General features: G+C 48.4%; 1 protein-coding gene across 3 annotated transcripts in view; it reads left to right on the forward strand.

Moving 5' to 3' along the window:
- Positions 1–24,016, forward strand: part of KDM4B (lysine demethylase 4B) — a 152,192-nt gene that overhangs the window by 12,174 nt on the left and 116,002 nt on the right. For all 3 annotated transcript variants that reach the window (XM_063109639.1, XM_063109640.1, XM_063109641.1), the window contains exon 2: positions 21,702–21,807. The gene's annotated coding sequence lies outside the window, so the exon portion shown is untranslated. The remainder of the gene's footprint in view (positions 1–21,701; positions 21,808–24,016) is intronic.

The following is a 24,016-nucleotide window of genomic DNA, read 5'->3' on the forward strand; positions in this document are numbered from 1 at the left end:
CACAGTGGCTATCATCCTAACAACTTCCTAGAGGGATATTCTTCATAAAAATAATTTATCTTTTCTTTGACGGCTGGCAAGTTTGGGGATCCGAACACTTGATCTTGGTGTTACAGGGTGGCGCTGTAACCATCTAGGCTAACCCACCAGCCCCAAATAATTTATTTTTATGGTATACAAATCAGCAATTACAGCAAAGCAAAGACAAAACAATAGAGGCCACCCATAGCCCCTGGTGAGCTTCTGAGGTCTGTGTCCAGCCCATATGGATGTTTACGAGGGGCCCTCTGTGTTCCTGGGGTCCAGGGTTGGTTTAGGGGTGGTAGGATGTTCTCCCTGTCCTGAGAGGAGACCCCCCAAGGGGGGTCGTGTCATACAGGCAGGGGTGCCACAGGAGGGCTAGGACCCCCATGGTGAGGACGAAATCAAGACCCTTGGCTCCCCATGTGATGTGCCAGGCAAGAGGTGGTGGTGCGTGAGACAGGAGGGCTGGGGCCAAGCATGCAGGTGAAGCTCAGATGGTGATCAGATGACCCGGGCCTGGTGGAAACCCAGGCTCGCTTTTCTCTGCCTTTTATGTCTGGCCGAGGATGTTTAGTCTCTAGGCAGATGGTTTGCACTGAATCTTGGCAGGGGCACCAGGGTCCCAGCCTGGGAACAGGGATTTTGACTGTGGGAGGGGCCCGCAAGGGTATGCATGTCTCAGGAAGCTGCCCCAGAAGCCCCGGCCCTTTGCCTCCATGGTTTGTGCATCCAGCCGATTGCTGGTTCTTCCCTTGTCTCTGGCCTGGGACAGCCCTGCAGTGAGTGGAAGCCAGAGGTCTTGACTGGGATGGAAAGAGACTGTGTTTGGAAGGAGCTGTCTGCCCCAGCTGATGATGTCAGAGATTTATGTGTTGCATTTTATTTATTTATTTTTATTTATTTTGCTTTTGGCGGCTGGCTGGTACAGGGGACGAAACCTGGACCTTGGTGTTAACACCACACTCTAACCAACTGAGCTAACTTGCCAGCCCAATTTATGCATTGTATTTATTTATTTATTTTGAGGGTTGGCCGATATTGGGATCTGAACCCTTGACCTTGTTATCAGCACCATTCTCCCAAGTGAGATAACTGGCCAGTTCTCTCTGGTGGCTGTCAGGAGAGAAAGCAGGGAGACCCATTAGGAAACTCCACCACCAGGCAGGTGAGTAAAGACAGGGCTCAGAAGAGGTGGTCTGGGTTGGGGGCAGAGCAGGACTGGGCTTGGGGTGGGTTTTGCGGGCAGACCTGTTAGGCCTCGATGGTGGATTTAGTGTGGGGAGAGGAGTCAGTGCTGACTCCCAGGCTGCAGCAGCTGGCGTCAAGCCCTGGCTCTGCCACTTCTTCCCAACTGTGCAACCTTGGTCTACACGTACAGGAATAACAAACTCAGTTTCTCCTGCACTCTCGCAACACAGTCACTTAGCACTTCTGATGACCAGATGTGTGGGGATTCCCGCCCCGCCGCCCACCAAGCAAACAATCAGTTCTACAGATTCTGCTGTGGACACCAGCTGGGTGTTCCCTAATTCAATTCAATTCTGTCACTATTTACCTGGAGACAGCATCAGATCCCACTGATTGAGGGCTCTGCCCCACAAGACTACTCCTACATGCGATGCCAATAGCAAGTCCCAGGCTGTTTTCCCAGTGCTACTGACGAACCAGCTGTAAACTGGGATTCCCACAACCCCCTCCTTGGATTTGATTAATTTGCTAGAGCAGCTTACAGAACTCAGGGAAACACTTAGTTACATTTACTGGTTTATTATAATGGATATTACAAAGGATACAGATGAAGATGCACAGGGTGAGGGGTGGGGGATGGGGGCCCTCTCCGGGCACACCACCCTCCAGGAACCTGAAGCTCTCCAACCTGGTGCTTTTGGGTTTTTATAGAAGCTTCATTCTATAGGCATGACTAAGTCATTGGCCACTGGTGATCAACTTAACCTTCAGCCCCCTCACCTTCCCAGAGGTTGGGGAGGGTTGAAAGTCCCAACCCTCTGGTCCTGACTTGGTCTTTTTGGTGACCAGCCCCGCAACCTGAAGCTGCCTAGGGGCTGCCAACCTTTAGTTAACTCATTAGCATACAAAGAGACGTTACCTTGGAGATTCTAAGGATTTTAGGAGTTGTATGCCAGGAGATTGGGACTAAGACCAAGTATATATTTTGTAGTGTCACATTGGGCAAAGAAGTCCCTTGACCTCTCTGAGCCTCAGCTCCCTTAACTATGATAGGATGTTGTGGGGAGAAGTGGGTTTGTGTGTGTGGATTCATGGACACGGTTCTCCGTGATCAGACAAGTAGCCCAGAAGCTATGTGGACAGTGCTGGCTCCTGATTCTCCAGGGGTGGATGAGAAGGTTAGCCATAGTCACGCACGCTGTTGGTTGTGTCAACCAGTCCCCTGTCTTTTAATGTTCTCCCTTTTTAATCTCCTGTAGAAAGAATCTGGAGTGTGGTGGTTGAGACGTTCGTTTCCACCTGGAAACAGGGATTTTGAAAGTGGGAAATTCATGTAGAACCCAGGGCTCATAAGGATTTGCTAAAAGTCCCTGCCTCAAGTGGTTCAGGTTTCCACCCTGGGATGAGGGCTTGGGGCTGGGTCAGTTTGGCAGGATGCATGGCCTGGGTCTGGAGGCAAGTGGCGAGGAGGAATGGGGTCACTGTGCAGAAATCTGGGGCCCTGCAACCCTGCGGTCACACACGTCAGGCGAATCTCCAAGGCTGTTTCTAACACTGTCGTTATTAAAGATGGCCTTTGGACTGTGCAGTGTCTCTTTTGGGATATCTGTGTTGCAAAAACACTGAGCCAGTTCTGGTCATCTCTCTGGCCATTGTTTTGGGGAGGACAGCAGACGAGGTGGCCTGTAATCCCGATGATGGGGCATTTTAAAAGATATTTATAAATCCAAATGGAAAAGGTCCTCGTTGGTGCCATTCTTGTGTTGGTTCCTTTTATTATTTTTTAAAAAGTTTATTATGGAGAATTTGAACACACACAAAGGTAGACAAAATAGGATAAGGAACCCCCACATATCTATTACCCAGCCCCCAAACCGTCAATGCTTCTGTACTCCCACCCATGGTGAAATATCCACCATATTATTTTTGTAAACTTTTTTTTTTTTTTTTAAATGGCAGCTTCCAGTACGGGGATCTGAACCCTTCCTTGGTGTTACAAGGCTGCACTCTAAGCAACTGAGCTAACCTGCCAGCCCCTAACATAGTAATTATTTATAGTCTGTTTTTTTCTTTTGGCAGCTGGCTGGAATAGGGATCCGAACTCGACCTTGGTGTTGTAACTCTGGGTTCTAAACAACTAAGCTAACCAGCCAGCTCTGTAAACTTTTCATTTAAACAATTGTAGACACTTCGTTGCAAAAAATAACACAGAGAAGTCCCACTATTCACACAGCTTCCCCCAGTGGTACATTTACTTAACCATGGTACTACAGGCCTTACTCACATTTCAACACTTTAATGCTCTCATGTTTTATGTCTTTGTTACATTTTATCAGCTGCTCAGATTGGTGTAAGCACCTTCACAGTCGAGATCCAGAACTGTTCTGTGAGCACAAAGGACTCTCTCATGATTCCCCTTTCTAGTCACTCCAGCCCCTGGCAGCCACTGGTCTATTGTCCATTTTATGTCTTGCCCTTTTGAGAATGTTATGTAAATGGAATCACACAGCATGTAACCTTTGGGACTGGCTTTTTTTTCACTTAGGATCCATTCAGGTTTTTGCATGTATCAATAGTTCGTTCCCTTTTATTGCTCAGTAATAGTCCACACAAATATTATTTATAGTTTTTATTTCTATAAGGTGGGTAGTAGTAGTAATGGCCCACCTTTCATTTCTGATTTTAGCAATTTGAGTCTTCTTTTTTTTCTTGATTGATTTACCTAAAGGTAAATCAATTGATTTGTCAATTTTGTTGATCTTTTTGAAGAACTAACTTTTGGTTTTGTTGACCTCGATTTTCTGTTTTGTTAATTTCTGCTCTAATCTTTATCATCTTCTTCCTTCTACCTGCTTTGGGTTCAGTGCTCTTCTTTCTGCAGTGTCTTAAGGTAGGCATTTAGATTAGTAATTTGAGATCTTTCTTTTTGAAATACAGGCAGCTATAAGTTTCCCTTTAAATACTGCTTTGGCTGTATCCTGTAGGCTCTATTGTGTCTTCACTTCCATTCACCTCAAACTATTTTCTAATTTCTCTTGTGACTGCTTTTCTGGCCCATTGTTTATTTAGGAGTACGTTATTTAATTCCCACATGTTTGTGAATTCTCACATTTCTTTCTGTTTTTGATTTCCAATTTTCATTGTGGTTGGACAACCTACTTTGTATGATTTGAATGTTTTAATTTGATGAGGCTTGTTTTATGGCCTAACATCTGGTTTATCCTTGAGAATGTTTCATATGTATTGAGAAGAGAGTATATTTTGCTGCTGTTTTTTTTTTTTTTTTTGGTGGCTGGCCAGTGAGGGGATCTGAACCCTCGAACTTGGTGTTATAACACCACACTCTAACCAAGTGAGCTAACTGGCCAACCCTATTTTGCTGTTGTTGAGTGGAGTGTTCTATAGAGGTCTGTAGGTTTATAGCATTGTTCAAGTCTTCTATTTATTTGTTGGTCTTCTGCGTAGTTGTTTTATCCTTTTTTGAAAGTGATTTATTAATGTCTCAAGCTATTATTGTTGAATTGTCTTATTTCTTCTTTCATTTCTGTCCGTCTTGCTTCTGTTATTAGGTGTATATATGTTTACACTTGCTATGACTTCCTGTTGAATGGACCCTTTTATCATTATAAAATGTCTCTATTTATCTCTATTAACATTTTTGTTTTAAAGTCTGTTTTGTCTGATATTAGTGTAGCCACTCCAGCTTCTTCTGGTTGCTGTTTGCATTTTTCTATTCTTTTATTTTCAACCTGTTTATATCTTTGAATCTAAAGAGTGTCTCCTATAGACAGCATATAGTTGAATCTTTTTTTTTTTTAAGTCTAGTCTAACAGTCTGTGTCTTTTGATTGGATTGTTTAATCCATTCACATTTAATGTCATTATTGAGATAGTTGGATTTATTTCTGCCATTTCCTTTCTGTTTTCTGTCTCATCTTTTTTGTTTATTCCTTCTTCACTGCTTTCTTTTGCATTAAGTGAATATTTTGTAGTGTAATATTTTGATTCCTTTAATGATTGTTTTCACTATATTTTTGGAAGTGTTTTCTTTGTGGTTATTCTAGATCTTATCAAATACATCTTAACCTCTCAAAATCAACTTCAGATTTCCAATATTATTTGAAGCAAATCTGTGCTGATTCACTTTGAACTGTACTTAATTAGGATTCCACTCAATCAGTTAAATGGCTCGGATGCTGATGTGTTTGCCCGAATGGTGCCCTTCTTTTGCTCATTCCTCACATTCAGTGAAGTGACTGTGTCAAAGCCCTCTTAAGACCTGTGATAATCAAAACTATTTTTAAGGCTCTGCTTTCTCAGGAGCAGGGCTTGGGAAGGCACTGACCCCTCTCTTATCCCTCTCCTTGTGGACTTGGCTTCTTTCCAGCTTCCTTTCCCTATCGAAGCTGATGGGTTTGTGGCCCTGATCCTGCCTGGGGACTTGAAATCTGGGTCAGTGTGTCACACCCACTTGGAACAGGTCTTTGGGTTTTAAGGAGCACTTAGTGCAAGAAAACTTCAAGTCACACTAGAAGTAAACTTACTGAAGGCCACCAGGGTAATGGGGTTTATGGTGGTGGCATTGTTCCTTGCTTGTTGGCTGTGACCCTTTTGGTGAGAGCCTAGCACTGCAGCCTGCGTGGTGGCACAGGGCCAGAGTACCAGGCGACAGATGGAGCAGGCTCCTCTGGTCATCAACAAAGTGGGCAGCCACAGCGTTCTGGATACATTTAGGTGGAGCTTCAAAACAGCATCGAAATATTGATTGGCATGTAAAGGAGCGCTCTTACATTTATTTTCTGAGTTGTTTTTTTTTTTTTTAAATAGCTTTATGAGGGCTGGCCAGTTAGCTCAGTCGGTTAGAGTGCGGTGTTATAACACAAGGTCAAGGGTTCAGATCCCTGTACTGGCCAGCTGCCAAAAAACAAATAAATGAATAAATAACAGCTTTATTAAGTATAATTCCCATGCTGTACTATTCACCCTTTTAAAGTGTACAGTTCAGTGGTTATTAGTATATTTAGAGTTGGGTAGCCATTACCACTACTTCCAGAACATTTTCATCACCCCCAAAAGAAACTCCATCCTCCTTAGCAATCTCTCCCCACACCCTCCACTAGCCCTCAGGAACCACAAATCCACTTTCTGTCTCTGGATTGGCCTGTTCTAGACATTTCATATAAATGGAATCACACACTGTGTGGCCTGTTGTGTCTGGTGTTAGTCACTGAGTGTGATGTGTTCAAGGTTCATGTGTCAGTGCTTCATTCCTCTTTATGGCTGAATAATATTCCCCTGCATGGTGGGGACCACGTTGTGTTTATCCATTCTTCCGTGGATGGACATTTGGGTTTCCACTCTTTGGCTATTATGAATAATATGGCTGTGAACATCCACGTACAAGTTGTGCATCATTTGTCTTGGGTAGATTCCTAGGAGTGGAATTGCTGAGTCCTGTGGTAACCATGTTTAACACTTTAAAGTAACTCCAGACTGTTTTCCAAACTGGCTGTACCATTTTACAGTCCCACCAGCAATGCAGAAGGGTTCCAATTTTGTTTGGTATTTTTAATCATTTGTGTGGTTGTTCAATACCAGGGATGCATGTCCCTTTTCCCTGAGAGCCCCTCTTGTGCCCCCAGATGGAGCAGCCATTGAGCTGCTGGAGGGACAGGACCTCGGTGTCCCAGGCACAGCTTTCAAGGAGGGCTCTTTTTAAATACTTTTTTTTTTTTTTTTTTGTGACCGGTAAGGGGATCGCAACCCTCCTGCGCTCAGCCAGTGAGCGCACCAGCCATCCCTATATAGGATCCGAACCCGCAGCGGGAGCGCTGCTGTGCTCCCAGCGCCGCACTCTCCTGAGTGAGCCACGGGGTCGGCCCATACTTTTTGTTTTTATAAAAGTGTTAGGTAAGCATTGTCACTGTGTGAATTACAAATTTTCCCGCATCCTGCTTCCCAGAGATGACCATTCTTGGCATCTTGGCCAAGGCTGTCCTGGTCATTGCTGTGTGTGAGATGTAAATCTTTGTGTTTCATCCCCCGTGTACTCCTTTACTTTGGGATAGGTGTGTCTAATTTACTTATCCATTCTCCTATTAGTGAGCACTTAGCTTATTTGTATTTTTCATCCTTTAAACTTCATTGCCTCTGTCTTATGTCTCCTTGAGGTGAACTTGTGTGAATGGGGTCACTTGTGTGAATGGGGTCACTCATCTTGAAGGATGTTGCTCATTGTCCCTAGAAGGGGGGTCTGAAGTGACGCTCCTGTGCATGTGCAGGAGGCCTTCATTGTAGTGGGGACAGCCCCAGCTTCTGTCCCTCCTTTTAATCTGTCATCTCAAAATTGCTTCTTTTTTGAATTGCCAGTTCGTAGCCTTTGCCCACTTGTTGAATTGGGGTGTTCATTTTTTTCCTTGGTTTATAACAAGGGCTTCTCAAACTCAGCACTCCGGGCGGATCCTTCTCAGTGGCAGGCCCGCTCCCTGGCCTCGCCCTACTCCGGGCCAGGAGCACTTCCTCTCCCCCAAGGCATGACAAGCAAAAATGTCTTCAGATGTCTGGGGGGGCACAGTCACCCTGGTTGGGAGCAATTGTTTTATAATAACCGTCTCTATATCAGAGCTATTAGCACCCTTTTGTGTTAAATGTATTTTTCTCAGTTCCTCATCTATCTTTAGTTTTCTTTTTGATGTGTTGATACATAGAATACTTTAAAGTTTATTGCCAAATTTGGCCTTAAGGCTTCCGGCTTTGTGACCTGCTTAGAGAGGTCTCCCCCGCCCTAAGGTTATAAAAACGTTGGCCTACTTTTTTCTCCTTGTACTTTTATAGATTTTACGAAGCAGCGAGTTAGGCTGGAGCTCTGTGTTTTTCCGCATCTTCCCAGTGGTCTGTTGGGCTGGTATGGCCTAGTAGATAAGGCACAGATCTAGGCTGGGCTTTCTGGCTCTCTGCTTATCCATTGTGTGATCTTGGGCAAGTCTCTTCACTGCCCTGTGCCTCGGTTTCCTCATCTGTGAGATGGGCTGTAATAACAGGACCTACTTCAGAGGGTTGTCAGGCTGGTTGGACACGCCATGTGCCCAGACCTGTGCCTGCACTTGGGCTCACCGGCCCTCATCATTGGCCTCTCTGTCCTTATTGGTTGTCTCTAATTGGAGCCCTAGAGCTCACTGTAGAAGGCTGGTGATGTCCAAGGGGATCAGTGAGCCTGCCCTGGTCCTGGGGCCCTGAGTGACAATGAGCAGGCACATAGCTTTGCATTCCTGCCCCACCCCATGTCTGCTGCCCCACCCAGAGCTCCAAGTCAATCGCACAATTACAGGGTGAATTTGCAGATAAATAGATTATTTTGTTCATGATTATGGTTTTAAAAAATTAATTATCGAACATCAAAGACCTGTAAATATATATAAAGAATGGACTGGTTTTTGCAGGTCTGCCAGGGTTGCCTTCGGCTGGGTGGGGAGCTTGCGCGGGGCCCTGAGCATGGGGAGTCAGTGGCGCCTGCCCCTTCCCCGGGGGTCTGGCAGGGCAACTGGTGGCCACATGCTCCCAGACTCCTTCCAGTGCCTAGAAAAGAGGGAGGGGTGGAGAGCCCGTTTTCTCCCCAGTGCATGAGGTTCCAGAAGCAACCGTGGGCAGCCAACCCTGGGTCCCTCCTTGGCTTCCTGGCCCTTCGCCCAAGCACTTCCTTTATATTTTTTTTATAAAGAACTTTTTGGACATAATTTCAGATTGCCCAAAAAGTTGCAAGAACAATACAAAGAATTCCCGGGTACTTTCACCCAGACTCCCCAAGTGGTAATATTTTACCACATTTGCTTTAATTCCTTTTCTCTGTCATTCTTTCTCTCTGCCTTGCTTCCTAAACTCTTGTGGTTAGGTGCAGGCATAACACCTCTTTACCTGTAAGTACTTCAGTGTGGGGCTGGCTGGTGAACTCAGTTGGTTAGAGCATGGTGCTGATAACACGAAGGTCCAGGGGTTCATCCCCGTACTGGCCAAAAACCCAAAAAAACCAACAAACGGCAACAACAACAACAAAAACGAATAAATACTTCAGTGTGTATCTCCCCCAAACAAGGAATTCTCTTGTCAACGTTGAAAATTGGGAAATTAACATGGATTTAATACTGTTTTCCAGTCTACAGACCCTATTCTGATTTTGCACTAATGTCCATTAAGTATCAAAAGAGAACCCAGGCTCTCAGGTTGCATTAAGTTGTCATGGATCTGTTGTTTCTTTTAATCTGGAACCATTTCTAAGTCTGTCTTTGGGTTTTATAACATTGACATTTTGGAGAGTACAAGCCTGTTACTCTGTAGAAGGTCCCTGAGGTGGGTTTGTCTGATAGTTCCTCGTGAGCAGATTTGGGTTGTACTCTACTGGCAGGAATGTCACGGAACCAACGTGTGTCCTTCTTGATGCATCTTATCAGGAGGCCCGCAGTGTCAATTTGTTTCATTTTTGGTGATGTTGACCACGACCCCTTGGTTAAGGTGGTGCCCGGCAGGTTTCTGCACCGTACAGTCACTATTTTGCCATTTGCATTTAATACGTGTCCTATGAGGGGTGCTTTGAGCTTTGAGTAGCAAATGCTGCTACTCCTCCTGCACTGCTTGTTGTTGCTGAGGTTGTTGATTCTTGTCAGGTGGTGGTTGTCTAATTCCATCTTGCCTTCTGCCATCAGAAGTTGGCTTCTGCTGTAAGGAACAGCTATCTCTTCCCCTTATGTTTATTTCTATCAGCATGGACTTGTGGATTCTTTATCCAGTAAGTTATAATCCACTGCTATCATTATTAATTTAGTTGCTGAGATGCACCCAGATTTGTCCAAAGGGATCCCTGTCAAGACGCCTCCTGTGTCATCTCACTTGTCCCCACCATTCTCTGAGCACTTCCTGACTTTCTGGCACAGTGAGATGCTCCAGGCTTATCCTGTAGTCTCCCTCCCTATAGTCGATCCCTAAGGTAGAACACCTCTCCAGGGAGGTCTGGTTCTATTTGTGGTGAAAGCCATTTGGAAACCAAGTGCTGGGGTGTCTCTGCGTCTAGGCCCTCCCAAAAGACAGAGCTGGGAAATCGATGTATGCACGTCATACACACATGCATATGTTAGTGTGTGCAGATATGTACACTTCTATTCCATACACAGACATCTGTATCCATTTCTGCCTCCACCCATCATTCTATCTGTCAATCACACAGACATCCATATCCATTTCTGTATCCAACTATCCATCTACCCATCTATCCATCCATCTATCCATCCATCCATCCATCCATCCATCCATCCATGCATCCATCCATCCACCCACCCCATCCATCCAACCATTCCATCCCTCCATCCATCCCATCTATCCCATCCATCCTATCAATCCCATCAATCCATCCTGTCCATCCCATCCATCCCATCCATCCATCCCATCCCGCCATCCCATCCATCTATCCATTCATCCATCCATCCCATCCTTCCCATCCTTCCCATCCTTCCCATCCATCCTCCCTCCCTCCACCCACACATCCACACTAATGCCTATGAGCTCACACTGATACCTCCAGTTCCAATCTCACATCCAGGATCCCTTGTCATCTTCCCCTTTCCTTACTTGTAACTCCCTTTGCTGACAGAGAGAACCCACCCATCACCTACATACAATAAAAGCAGCCTCCAGAGTAGGAGTCAATATTTCTTTTATCCTTACCTTGAAAGCACATAATTCCAAAACCATGTTTAAAAGTTACATGTGTTGTTATTTCTTCCTCCTTTTCTGTGATTTTATTGTTCACCTGAAATAAGGTTTGTTTTATTCCTGTTTGTATTTTTTATTAGGATGTTTTTCCCCAACACTTTTTAAAAAAAAATTTATTTTAAAGATGACTGGTAAGGGGATCTTAACCCTTGACTTGGTGTTGTCAGCACCACGCTCACCCAGTGAGCCAACTGGCCATCTCTTTGTGGGGATCCGAACCCACGCCTTGGTGTTATCAGTACCACACTCTCCCGAGTGAGCCACGGCCGGCCATGTTTTTCCCCAACTCTTGATTGTATTTATTTATTTACTTACTACTTTTATTGATTCATTGATTCATTTAGTATGTAGAACATTAGCATGGTTCCAAAGTCAGGACTGTACAAAGGCACATGGAGAGAAGTGTCAGTAAATTCACTCCCCTTCCCACCCACTCCCTGCAAGTAACGAATCTCACCTTCCTGTGCAGTTGAGGTGCAGACGTGTGTTTTCTCATATCCCCTCCTTTCTCACACGAATGTAGCACAGCAGGGATCTCTTTCGCACTGTGCCCTTTTCACTTGACAGCATGTCCTGGAAACCGCTTTGTCAGGCATGGCGGCTTCCTGGCTCCATTGCACAACTGCGTGGTGTCTGCTGCAGGGACGCAGGGAAGTTGAGGTTGTTTCCATTGTCTTGCTGTGGCGAACAGTGCTGCAGCGAGTTACCTGTTGTAGTGGATTTTCATTGCGGTGGGAGAATATTTTCATGGCAGATTTCTACAAGTGGGATGTCTGGGTCAGAAGAGAAGGGCAGATGTGTTTTTTTAGCCTCTGCCGAGTGCCTCTCCCGAGGGTTTGGTACGTTCCCGCCAGCCCTGCCGCTGGGAGGGTGTGGTTCCCCAGCCTCGCCAGCAGGGTGCGCTGCTGCATGATTAAATTACTTGCTGGTCTCAGAGCTGAGAAATGGGATCTCAGTGAAGCTTTAGTTAGTATTTCTGTCATTATGAGTGGGGTTGAGCATTTTGTCATATGATAAAGGCCATTTTTATATCTTTTCTGTGAATTGTCGGTTTTTGCTTTCCACCCATTTTTCTATTGGATTTTTGACCTTTTCCCTCTAAGTTTTAAAAGCCTAATAACACATCAGGGAGATGAGTCCTTTGTGGTATATATCGCAAATATTTTCTCTCTATATCTCAGTTGTCCTTTGACTTTGTTATGGTGCTTTTTGTTTTCCTGCAGAAGGTTCTCTTTTTTTCTTTCCTTTTAAAAAAAATATAGCCACATTCATGAAGTTTTCTTTCCTTGCCTCTGGATTTGAGTCATGGTTAGAAAGCTGTTTCCTCCACTGAGGTTGGAAATGAATTTACCCATGTTTTCTCCTGGTTTTGTTCTTCACACTTAGATCCCTAATCCATTGGAGTTCATTTTTGTGCATATCGTGAGGTTCGGACCTAACTTTACATTTCCAAGTGGCTACAGTTGTCCCAGCACTGCTGATTAAAAGGCCATCCTTGCCCCAGTGCTTGGAGATGCTGCCTGGGTCCTGTGCAATGCTGCAGATGTACTCTGGTTTGTTTGTGGGCTTCCTCTTCTCTCCACTGGTGCATTTGTCCCCACACACTGTTTCCCAGGGCCAGATACTCTGCTGGGTGAGAAGACTTCATCCCCCTTTGCCTGGATCACTTTGGTTTTTCTTCATGTCCTGTTTGTTACCATTTTGAGGGGCTTGTAGATTTCCCCATGTACTTTAGAGCACAAATACTTGTTATAAGTTCATATAGGACAGTGGTGCTGGAACCAGGCCTGTCTCAGGGCAGTGGATGCCTGTGTCCTGGAGGGCGGGCTGCTGGCAGGGACGTGGGGGCTTGGTTAAGAATTCTCTAAAATCTTTTTCTTCTGGGGAGTATCCTCCAGGGAAGATATCCTCTGTTTCCACAAGCTGGTCACCCGGGCCCTTCCTGCCATCTGCAGCCACCCCATTGTCTACAGTCCCTGATCCTCTACCCTGCCGCTGGCCCACGATGCCCTCCCTCCCCAGTTTAGTGTCCACGGTCCATGGCGAGCCTGTCCTTACTATCCGTTCCACCAGCTCCTGGCCCTTCTCGGCCCTCACTGCCCCCAGGCACATCTGCTTCTCTGCCCACGCTCCCAGAATGGATCATCATCAACCCCAGGTTGTCCAGCTGCACTCTGAGAGATCAGGGCTTGTGGCCAGGTCACATTGCCCCCAGGGACGCTTGGCAGTGTCTGGAGACAGTTGTGGTTGTCATGATCGAGGGGGTATAGATGTGCTGCCGTTGCACATTCTAGATGTGGAATTTTACCCAACCGAGGACACTCTGGGCTCTGAGATGCACTGTTACTGTGTGCCTGCTGGGCGTCCAAGAGGGGCCCCTGCTTAGAGCTGGGGTGACAGGTGGCTTCCCACCCATGGTGGGTGAGGACTTACCTGGAAAGGGGTAGAAAGGAAGCAAGTGGGCCAGGGGGAGGCAGGAAGGTGGGGAAGGTTTCCAGAGACAAAAGGCAGTGCTTGAGACATACTTACACTGAAAGACTATTTGCTGTTTATCCAAAAATCATGTTTTACGGGGCGTCCTATATTTTTATTTTCTAAACCTGGCTGTCCTCAGGGAGGACCATTTGTCTCCTGAGAATGTGCCTGGCTAGCACCACCAATGTGGCCCAAATGCTGTCCCTGAGCCGCACAGTGTATCTTCAGTGGCCTCAGGTGGGTTGTGCCCCAGGTGACGGGCAGAGGCTAGCCCTGCTCCCCTCTGGAAGGTGCCCCCTGTGGTCTAGGCAGCCTTCTAAGTTACAAGCAGCAGCCAAGCAGCAGCGATGTGCAAGAGGAGAAATGTGGGACTTCTGGTGCTGAAACCAGGAATGTCCTGGGCAAACCAGGATCAGTTGGTTAGGCTCGACACAGAGTAGGCAGGAGCTGGTGAGGGGTTGGAGCTGCAGGAGGAGCTCCCTCTCACCCAGCTGTCTTTGGTCTCCTGCCCTGGGAGAGGTTGCCCCGAGATGCCTGTGCAGCCTCCTGCTTCCCAGCACACCCCGCAGTCCTGGGCACATTGCTCCTGGTGTCCTATCAGCACCTGGGGACTGACTCGGAAGGATGTGTACTTAGCCCCCCTGTGGCTGCATGCTGAGCTGCTGCAGAGGTGAGAGAAAGGTCCCGTGGGTGAGTCTTGGTGGATAGGTGGGATGCGTGTCCCAAGCATAGGCTCCCATGAGCAGCTGGCTAGGAGGGGGCAGGCATTTTTTTAAAAACAGATGTTGCCAAATTGCCCTTCAGAGATATTCTGCGTAGATCGTGAGGGCATCTGTTCCTGCACGGCCTCAGCCACCCGGTGTGTCTTCAGACTTGCTGGTCACCTTGCCCACGTGTATCTCTTAGATGACAAGGACGGTGACAGCTGCTGAGTAAGTGTACTGAGGTGCACAGCATGCACAGCTCCCCATCAAGTGCTCTGTATCTGTTAACTTACGTAATCCCCTCCTTATGGCCCCAGCAGTAGGCCGTGAATGATGATCCCCACTTTTTTTTTTTTTTGACCGGTAAGGGGACCTTAACCCCTGGCTTGTCGTTGTCCGCACCACGCTCAACCAGTGAGCGCACCGGCCATCCCTATATAGGATCTAAACCCGTGGCCTCGGCACTACCAGCGCCGCATTCTCCTGAGTGAGCCACAGGGCTGGCCCATGATCCCCACTTTTTGGGTGGGGAAACTGAGGCCTGGAGGTTGGGAACTCGCTTCAGGTCACGCAGCCGGGGCTGGGACCAGGTTCCCCGGGCCTGTGCTCCTCACCACAGCCTCTCCCCTGCTGGGTCTCTAGGAAGAAAGATCTAGGGGCTGCAGACAAACACATCATGCAAAGCTTCCCAGCAGTGGCCTCGGCTCACCATTGGGAGGTATGTGGGGCTGAGAAGGCCTCCTTGCTCTTGGCCCTGGCCTGGGGGTCTCAATGGTGCCAGGAGTGCGGGGGGGTGCCCCTGAAGATGCCTGGCTCTGAGAGGGGCTGTGTCAGAGCAGGGCGAGGTGCACTCGTGGGGGGCGGGTTGCTGTGTTCTCAGAAAGAAGACGGGGCAGGGGACCAAGTGTCCACAGGGGGCCAGGACTGTGTCTGTCCCGCCTCTTTTCTTCTACCCCTGCTGCTGCCCGGGCCAGGCCACTTACCTCATGCCCAGCTCCCTGCGGCCCCTCCTGACCCCATTTGTCCCTCTGTTTCCATAGCCCAGTCAGAGCTCTGCCTTCCTCTCGTCCTCTGATGCCTGCGGTCCAGGCCTGCCCCATCCCTCCTCAGCAGATGCCACCAGCCCCTAGACTTGCAGCAGCTGGTGGCCTCATCCCTGCTCCTCCTGGCTCTCCCCAGTGGGCATCTGGGCCCACTCACCCACGTCACTTTCAGCTGGTCTGTCCCAACTGGATTTTTAGCTCCTTGGGGCCTAGAAACGGGTTGATGAAGATATGGGTTAGTTAAGGGTAGCTAGCTTGGAGCCAACAGTGGGTTAGTCCTGGCTCGGCCTTTCTGCCTCTGTGACCTGAGATAGCCTGAGTTCTCTTCTTTGTAGGGCAGGGGTGGTAACGGTGCCTATCTGATAAGGTTGTTGGGAAGGTCAAACTATTACCCCCATAAAGTGCGGTGATGGGCATCTGAGCAGGTCTGACAAACTTCAAACCAAGTCACAGGACTCATGAGGAGGCTGGAACCAGGCTCAGAGCTGGGCGGTGACTTTGCTGGAGTAGGTAGGTAGAACCTTCTGGAAGGGCCTTGGAGGAGGTGCCTGCCTTTCATGAGCACTCACTGCCCTTCATGAGCAGCCCTGCTGACCTCTATCTCCCAGCTGAGAGTCGGTGTCAGGGAGGGCCTGGCGTGGGTCCCGAGTGTGGCCCTCAGCAATCCCCTGTGACCTGTCCCCCTGGTCACCTCACTGTTCTCCTGGAATGGATGGGGTCCTGAGAGGATGGCAGGTGCCAAGAGAGGAAGGGTGCGGGTGCCATACTCAGTGAGTGCTGCAGGGCTGCCCAGGCCACTCGGGCCAGGACTGTTGGCCTAGTAGGCTTGAGTCTGCCCTGTGAGGGTCAGGGTGAGAGTGCGTCTGCCCTAACCGGCCCCTGGGGACTCAGTTGATGGGTGGATCCCAGTGGCCACGGGCCATGAGGCTGGCTCTTGCTCACTCCTGGCTCATAGTCACAGCCCCTGCTGCTCTTGGGACAAGGTCTTAGAGCTGACAATGCTCAGTAGCCCGCTGGGGAAGCATGAGGGAGGCCCTGCGGCCAGTGGCATGGGGCTGGTTATTGTTGTCTTTCTCCAGTGTTGTCTTTCTCCAGTGATTGGGGGCTTGGGCCTTGGGAGGAGTGTGTTGTCATTGGAGGTGTGAGGGCTCCCGGGCCTGGCACCAGGGCTCGGTGCCTTTCTCCAGGCTGGTAACCAGGCAGAGATGTTTGGTTTTCTAGGTGGTTCCATGATCTCGCTGGACTCAGCTGTCCTAGAGCCTCATGACTAGGTGAGAGAGGGGTTCTCCTTGCTGGGCGAGATCAGAGGCCTCCTGAGCTTGAGTGGGAAGTCGCTTCCACAGCCCTGGCACCATGTAGGAGGACCTGGGGCTGAGGTTTGTTCTGCGTGCAGGGTGCCTGCTGCTGCTGTGGTGTCCAGGTCTTTCCACTGGTCTGTTGGCTGCTCATGTATCTGTGGAGAAATGTCTGTCAAGTCCTTTCCCCATTTTTTCATTGGGTTGTTTGTCTTTCTGTTGTTGAATGTAAGAGTTCTTGATATATTTTGGATACAAGTTCCTTATCAGATACATGATTTGCAAATATTTTCTCCTGTTTCATAGCCTTTGAAGCACAAAGTCTAATTTATCATCCTTTTTTTGTAACATGCATGTATTCAGAAACTATGCCTGATCTACGGTTGTGAAGATTTATTTCTGTTTTCTTTTCTATTTTTTTTTTTTTTTTTTTTTGTCTTTTTGTGACTGGCCGAACCGCGCTCAGTCAGTGAGCGAACCGGCCGTCCTTATATAGGATCCGAACCCGCGGCGGGAGCACTGCCGCGCTCCCAGCGCCACACTCTCCCGAGTGCGCCACAGGGTCGGGCCTATTTCTGTTTTCTTCTAAGGGTTTTATGATTTTGGCTCTTAAAGTAGATCTATGATCCATTTTGAGTTAATTTTTGTATATGGTTTGAGGTAGGGGTCCACCTTCATTCTTTGCATGTGGATGTCCAGTTTTCCTGGCACCATGTATTGAAAAACCCTTTCTTTCCACATCAAATGGTCTTGGCACCCTTGTTGAAAACCAACTTTTTTTTTTTTTTTTTTTTTTTGCCACGTGTCAGTTAACTCTGTGGTAACTTTTCTGACACCTCCTGCTTAAAACCCAAAAGGTCAGAAGGATTGTGAGGACCCACTTTCAGAGTTGGTATTTGTGATCAAGCGTTTGCCCTTCTCCATGGGAGGTTTCTGTCAAAAACCAACTGACTTTAAATGCTTTTTTTTTTTTTTGGAAGTATGCACAGGTTGATGCAGTAGGGCTGGCCAATTAGCTCAGCTGGACGGAGCATGTGTGGTGTTGATAACATCAAGGTCTAGGATTCAATCTAGTACCAGCCAGCCACCATAAAAAAAATTATATCAGTAAAGACTTCTGTATATTTATTCTATTCTGAGGGTTATAACCCAATACTATCATTATTTATTTTGTTGCACTAGTTGTCCTTGTGTTGCTATTGGGACCTCCTTCCTGTGTCCTTTCTGCATGCTCCTGTCCTCTTTTTAGCATTCTCTTTCTCTCTGGTCCCACAAGATGCTCTGGGCTCGTCTTGTCTATTCCCTGCCCCAGCCCTAGCATTGACCACTTCTCTTCCAAGGAGCCTGGTTCCTTATATGGTTTTTAAATATCATTCCCCAATATGAGGGTACTTCAAAAAGTTCATGGAAAGATTAATATTACTTTTCAATTCTATTTTTCCATGAACTTTTGAAGTCCTTTTGTATTGGAGAGTGATATTTAGAAGCCAGCATCTGGGCACTGGGTGCACTTGGTGTTTGGGGTTGTCATTGCTTGAAGGCCCCTCAGCTGACAGAGCTTGGAAACAGGAACATAACACCTGTGCACATGCAGGTTTGTATTTATTTCTGTGTCTGTCTGTATAGGAATCTTCAAAAGCTTATGAGTTCATACTGACAGTGTGGCAGAGTGTTCAAGTGGTTGGGCGTTTCTGAAGCTTTGGGTGGCCTTCCCCAGCCTGTGAGGGGTAGACAGAGTCCCCTGAAGAAGGGAGAACCCTCCTACTGGGCTAAAGGCTTGGGTGGGAGGCAGGAGATGGCATGTTCCTTTTGAGGGCCACTTTGGGCTTGTGGCCATGGGAGGAGCAGGTAGGGCTAGGTCCCAAGCCATCAAGTGTACAGGTGAGGGGATCCCTTCCTTTCTGGCCCAGAGGATGCCCAGTTAACTCTCCACCTCTCAGGCTCCGCGCCTACCTCCAGGGCAAGCCTGGGTGGCTGAGGTGACCGCAGCCTGATGGCCAAGATCACCTCCGCTGGGGGAGGGATGCACGTGTCCTGGGGATCCCAGAGATGCCATCTGCTGCAGCAGTCCCTTGTGCCTCAGTGCTGGGGTGCAGCTGGCTCTCTCCCACCTGCCAGCCCTCTGTAGGGGTGGAAGAGTCAGCCGTGGTGCCTGCTGCTGCCGTGGGCTTCCACGTGCTCGGGGATGGCACATGCAGAACGACGACTACTGAGCATCAGTCAGACTGTGCTTTTTAGGGCATTGGTGTGTGATGCCACGGCTCGTCGCGGCTTGTTGCGGCTCGTTGTGGCAGGCTCTCATAGAGCCATGGCAGGCTGTCGTATAGGTGCAGGCGCCTCCTGGCCAGTTCTATTCTTAGTGCTCCAGATTTGCCCAGCACCCACAGTGAGGTCAGCAGGCCAGGCGACAGGACGCAGTGAAACCCAACCTACCTAGCCTTTTTTCCCCCAAATTAATAGACTTTATTTTTTAGAACAGTTTTAGATTTATGGAGAAATCGGACAGATAGCACAGAGTTCCCCTATTCTTCCCCCCCTCCCCCGTTTTCTTATTATTAATGTCTTACTTTAGTGTGGTATGTTTTGTCACAATCGATGACTTGGTATTGACACGTTATTATTCACTGAAGTCCACACATTATTCACGTTTCCCCAGTTACTCCCTCGTAGCCTTTTCCTGCTCCAGGGCCCATCTGGGATCCCTGTGACTGTGGCAGTTTCTCAGAAGTTCCTTGTGTCCGATGCCCTGGGCCGTCTGGGGAAGGACTGGGCAGGTGTTTTGTAGGATGCCCCTCGGCTGGGAGTTCATCTGATGTTTTTCTTGTGGTCAGACTGGGGTGGTGGGTTTTGGGGAGCCAGACCTGAGAGGTGGAGGGCCCTTCTCGCCACGTTATGACAAGGCTTCAACATGGTTTGGTTCAGTCGACATGGCTGCTCACATTGACCTTCATCGCCGAGCAGAGGTCGTGTGTGTGAGGCTTCTCTACTGTAATGTGACTCTTTCCTCCTGCTCTTCACATGTGCACTTTGTGGAAGGAGGTCGCTGTGCACAGCGCTCACTGAAGGAAGAGGGAGTTGCATGGGCCACCCACCCCTCACCTCGGCTTCCTGGCCTGTGCCAAGTGGAGCCTGCAGCCAGGTCTGAGGCCAGGCCTTGGCCTCCCAGAGCCTCCAGAGTGGCCACTGGCCAGCTGTGGGGGACCCTCAGCCCCAAAGGCACTGTGGAGGTGGGCTAGCCTAGCCCTTCACCCATTGTGGATGGGGTCAGGGTGGACAGAGGCCTTGGCGCTGACTGTGCCCTGAGAGCTAGGGCTTCCCCTCAGCCCCAGAGCCTCCAGCCTTCCAGCTTGGAGCAGAAGGACCCATGATCTTGGCAGCCAGTGCCCTCTGGGCATCAGCAGCCAGGAACCTCAGGTCTGGTGGCTTCTCTGCCTTTCAGACCATGTGCTGGTGGGAGTGGCCCACCATGCAGTGGGGGTGGCAGCTGTGCAAGGAGGTGTTTACAAGTGACAAGGGGGATACAGGATCCCATCAAGACCAGGGCAAAAGCCAGGGGCCAGCGGTTCATGAGGGAGAAGCCTGTGTGGCCCAGGGGAATGGAAAGGCCCTCACTACCCCTGTGGTCAGGGAAGAGGACCTCGCAGCTGCCGTGTCAGTCACCTTTGCTGCTGGTGCAGGTGGCCACAGACCTCATTCTGTAAACTATGCATTTATTTTCTCATAGTCCTGGAGAAGAGTGGTCTGAAAAAATCTCACTGGGCTGAAGGCAGGATGTCAACAGGGCTGATTCCTTCTGCACGTTTTGGAAGAGAGTCCATTTTCTCCTTTTCCAGCTTCTAGGGCTTTCTGCATTCCTTGGCTCATGGTCCCTTCCTCCCTCTTCAAAGCATGTCACCTCAGCCTCTGCTTCCATCCTCACCCCTCCTCTGACCCTCCTGCCTCCCTCTTGTAAGGACCCTGTGGTGACATTGGGCCCCCTGGATAATCTAGGATATTCTCTCGTCTCAAGATTCCTCACGTAATCCAATCTGCAAGGTTGTCTTCCCCTGGCACGTAAAATACAGACAGGTCCTGGGGGTTAGGACAGGAACATCTCTGGGAGCCCTTAATTTCACCAGCTTTAGCTATATTGAAGGATTCCAGAACACCCAGAGCCTGAGACCTCAGTGCTTGACGCTGTCAGGTGCTGGCAGGGCTGTGGGCAGGGGGAGAGGTTGATAAACCCTTGGACAGCAGCTGGCAGTGTGTCTGGTCCCAAGCCCCATAATCCTATATGGCTCAGTGGGTTCTTCCAAGCCAGAGGTGTGGCCTGTTGAAAGATTGCAAAATCAATTGAATGGGTCATGCCAAGTAACTTTATAAACCAGATTAAAACAAATTAGAAAATGTCAGAGTACATTGTACGTTGTAGAGTATTTGTGAAACTTACATTACTTAAAACTCCTGGTGAAAGTGTGTGGGGACTGAGTTCAACTAAGCCAAGCCCTAAGGGGCAAGCTTCTTGCCCTCTAGAAGGTCGGGCCGACCAAGGGGATACTGGAGTCACTTCTAAGGCGAGTGTTGGCATCTGCCAAGCAGAAAAAAAGCGGAAAGCAGCCTTGCACAGAGGCTCCCAAGCAGGGAGGGCTCCCAGGCAGACCCAGGGGCCACCTGGAGCTCCGGGTGCCTGCAGAGCAGCAGGAGCTGTGGGTCAGATTGTAAAAGGTCTTAGTGCCACACTGACGGTGTAGAATTTCCTCCTGCCTCCGTTCACCAAGCGTTTTTGTGTTCTTAGAATCCTCAAGACAAGGCCTGGGCCGGGGGTGGGGGTGGGAGCCTGGATAGTGTAACCCTGCATTTTCCACATGCCTTGTCTCCTTGGAAGGGCTGTGGGGCTTCTGAAGAGGCAAAACTTCTTGGAAATTTCTCAGTGGCTGTCTTTGTCTTAAGGCTTCCAGAAGCATCCTTGGTTTAATTTGATTGCTCATGGAGGCTCTCACTGCCTCAACTACTGGTTTTTGATAGCTGAGCTTAAAATGAGCAGTCACTGGAAGACTTTAATGGGTAAAGTGCTTACATGGGGTTTTCATGTTCTTGAAAATTGGCAAGGATTTGGGAAAGTCTGACTAAAGGCAAGTGTCTTTGGGCTACACGCAGCTGTTAGGAGTTTATTTAGAATTAGAACTTGAATATGCAATCCATTTAGTTAATTGTTCTTTTATTTGCACATTTTAGGGACCATCACCATTGCTGGAGGTGCCTGACAGAAATCCCAGCCAGCTTTTGGGGCATCTCTCATCCCACAACCTCAGCTATCCAGGACAAAGCCAGGAACTTGGAAGTAAGTAACATGGGCCCCTGGTCCCCAGGTGGCCGCACAAGACCAAGGCACTAACGCTTCTCTGAGGGTGGCCTGTCAGGCCCCTGCGCTTGGGGTGGGGTGGGGGGAAGGTGGTGACCTGTCACATTCTGAATTCCTGGTGTCCGGGGTCGTGTTGTCCTTACAGGAACCTCTACCCCTTGGTGGGGGGGTGGTTCTTTTGGACATTTCTTGACTGTGTTTGCATGCTCCCTGTCTGTACCTTTGGCCTTTGGCCTCTGTACGCCTGTCCCTCACTTCTAGAAACCCTGAAACCCGCTGCTCTTGTGTGTTTTGGGTGACTCTGGGATGGCCCAGGAGGCACTGCCCTTTCTGTGTCGTGGGCATTGAGCTTCTTCTGGGCTCGTGGGGCATCTTTGCCCCATCCCAAACACTGCAGGAAATGTGGACCAGTTCCAGTGGAGGGGGTCTCTAAAAATGGAACACTATTTTTTGAACACTTTTAAAAGAAATCCATTGCCCAGCTGCTCTGGGTTTCAGTTTCTCTTCCTGTACTTTTAAAAAAAATCAAGGACAGGGGATTTTAAAGAGGTGGCCTCTGGTGGTGGCCCAAGGGAGGGAACAGTTTTGTTGCTCTCTGGCTCACACTCACAGCGCCCTGGGAGTGCCTGGGGTGGGAGGGCATCTAATGTGGGATGGGCAATCTGGGGAGCCTGAGTGGTGACTCCATGTTGGCCATCCCTGCTGGCCCTGGGCCACCAAGGAGGAGATGCCTCGTGTTTGGTAGTGTGCTCAGGTCCTGTCGCACTTCCCAGATCCAGAGTATGAAGATGTCTGTCCATAGTCACGTAGCCAAGTGTGGACTAGAACTTTGTGTCCTGGGTAGATGCATTTTTTGCTCTGCCACATTTAGGAGCTCGAGGTGGGCAGGGGAACCCGGCTTCCCCTTCGGAAGGGGTGAACTCAGGGAATAGGCTTCAGGCATCTGGGTCTATGGCCTGTAGACCAAATCTGGCCCACTCTCTGTTTTGGTAAATAAAGTTGTATTGGCACACATCCACGTCAGTTTGTTTATGTATTGTCTATTGTCCATTTCTCCTTGCAGTGGTAGAATTGGATATTTGGGACAGACACTGTGGCCTGCACATCTGAAAATGTTTACTCTCTGGTTCTGTGCAGAAAAACTGTGTCATCCCCTTGTCTAGGTTAACTTATTATTGGCTGGGGCTGGATGGACAAGGCCTTCTTTGACTTGGTTAGGAAATTGTCTGTTCTGACTGTGCCTCCTAAAGCATTGCTTTTATGCTTAAAGCTTGTGCTTTGTTATGACGGTCAATTCCGTAAAACTCGGCTGTTCTCTTTATACCAAAACCAACGCAGCACATTCTGAGTGAGTAGCTTGCTTTGTGCAGATAACATTTTAATAACTCCTCACAAGTGTCCCGAGGTTATCCTTAGTTATCATTTTCCTTGATCAACCCATTTTATACCTGAAGAAACTGAGCGCAGTGACTAGGAGGTGTTAGGATGTCCTCTGGGGGAGGGTGGGAGCCAGAAGTGAATGCGAGGCCCCTTCTCCAAAGGCCTGGGCATTGGAGGGGATCAGAGTCTTCGAGACAAAAGATGGGTTTGCTGGGGTTTGGCAGGTCCCCAAATAGGCTGCCTTTGACTTTGTGAAAATAAATTTTTGTGTTTTTTTTGTGTTTTGTTTGTTTGTTTTTGGCGGCTGGCTAGTATGGGGATCCAAACGCTTGACCTTGGTGTTGTAACAACGTGCTGTAACCAACTGAGCTAATTGGCCAGCCAGTTAATGTAAAAATTAATTTTTATTGAGATATAATTTATATACATAATATTCATCCTCAAAAGTATAGAATTCAATGATTTTTAGTATGTTCACAGAGCTGTGCAACCATCACCACTAATTCCAGAACATTCCTTCACCCCTAGATGGAACCCCATCCCCATCAGCAGTCACTCTCCATCCCCCTCCCCCAGCCCCTGGCATCCATGAATCCACTTTTTGTCTCTGTAGATTTGCCCTTTCTGGACAAATTGTATGAATCAAATCACACACTGTTGGGCCTTCTGTGTCTGGCGTCTGTCACTGAGCGTGATGCGCTCAAGATTCATCCATGTTGTAGCATGTGTCAGAGCCTCATTCCTTTTAGCGGCTGAATATTATTCCATATCATGGATGGACCACACTGTGTTTATCTGTCTTTGCTTT

The sequence above is a fragment of the Cynocephalus volans genome, chromosome 10 (genome assembly GCF_027409185.1).
Source record: "Cynocephalus volans isolate mCynVol1 chromosome 10, mCynVol1.pri, whole genome shotgun sequence".
NCBI lineage: Eukaryota > Metazoa > Chordata > Mammalia > Dermoptera > Cynocephalidae > Cynocephalus > Cynocephalus volans.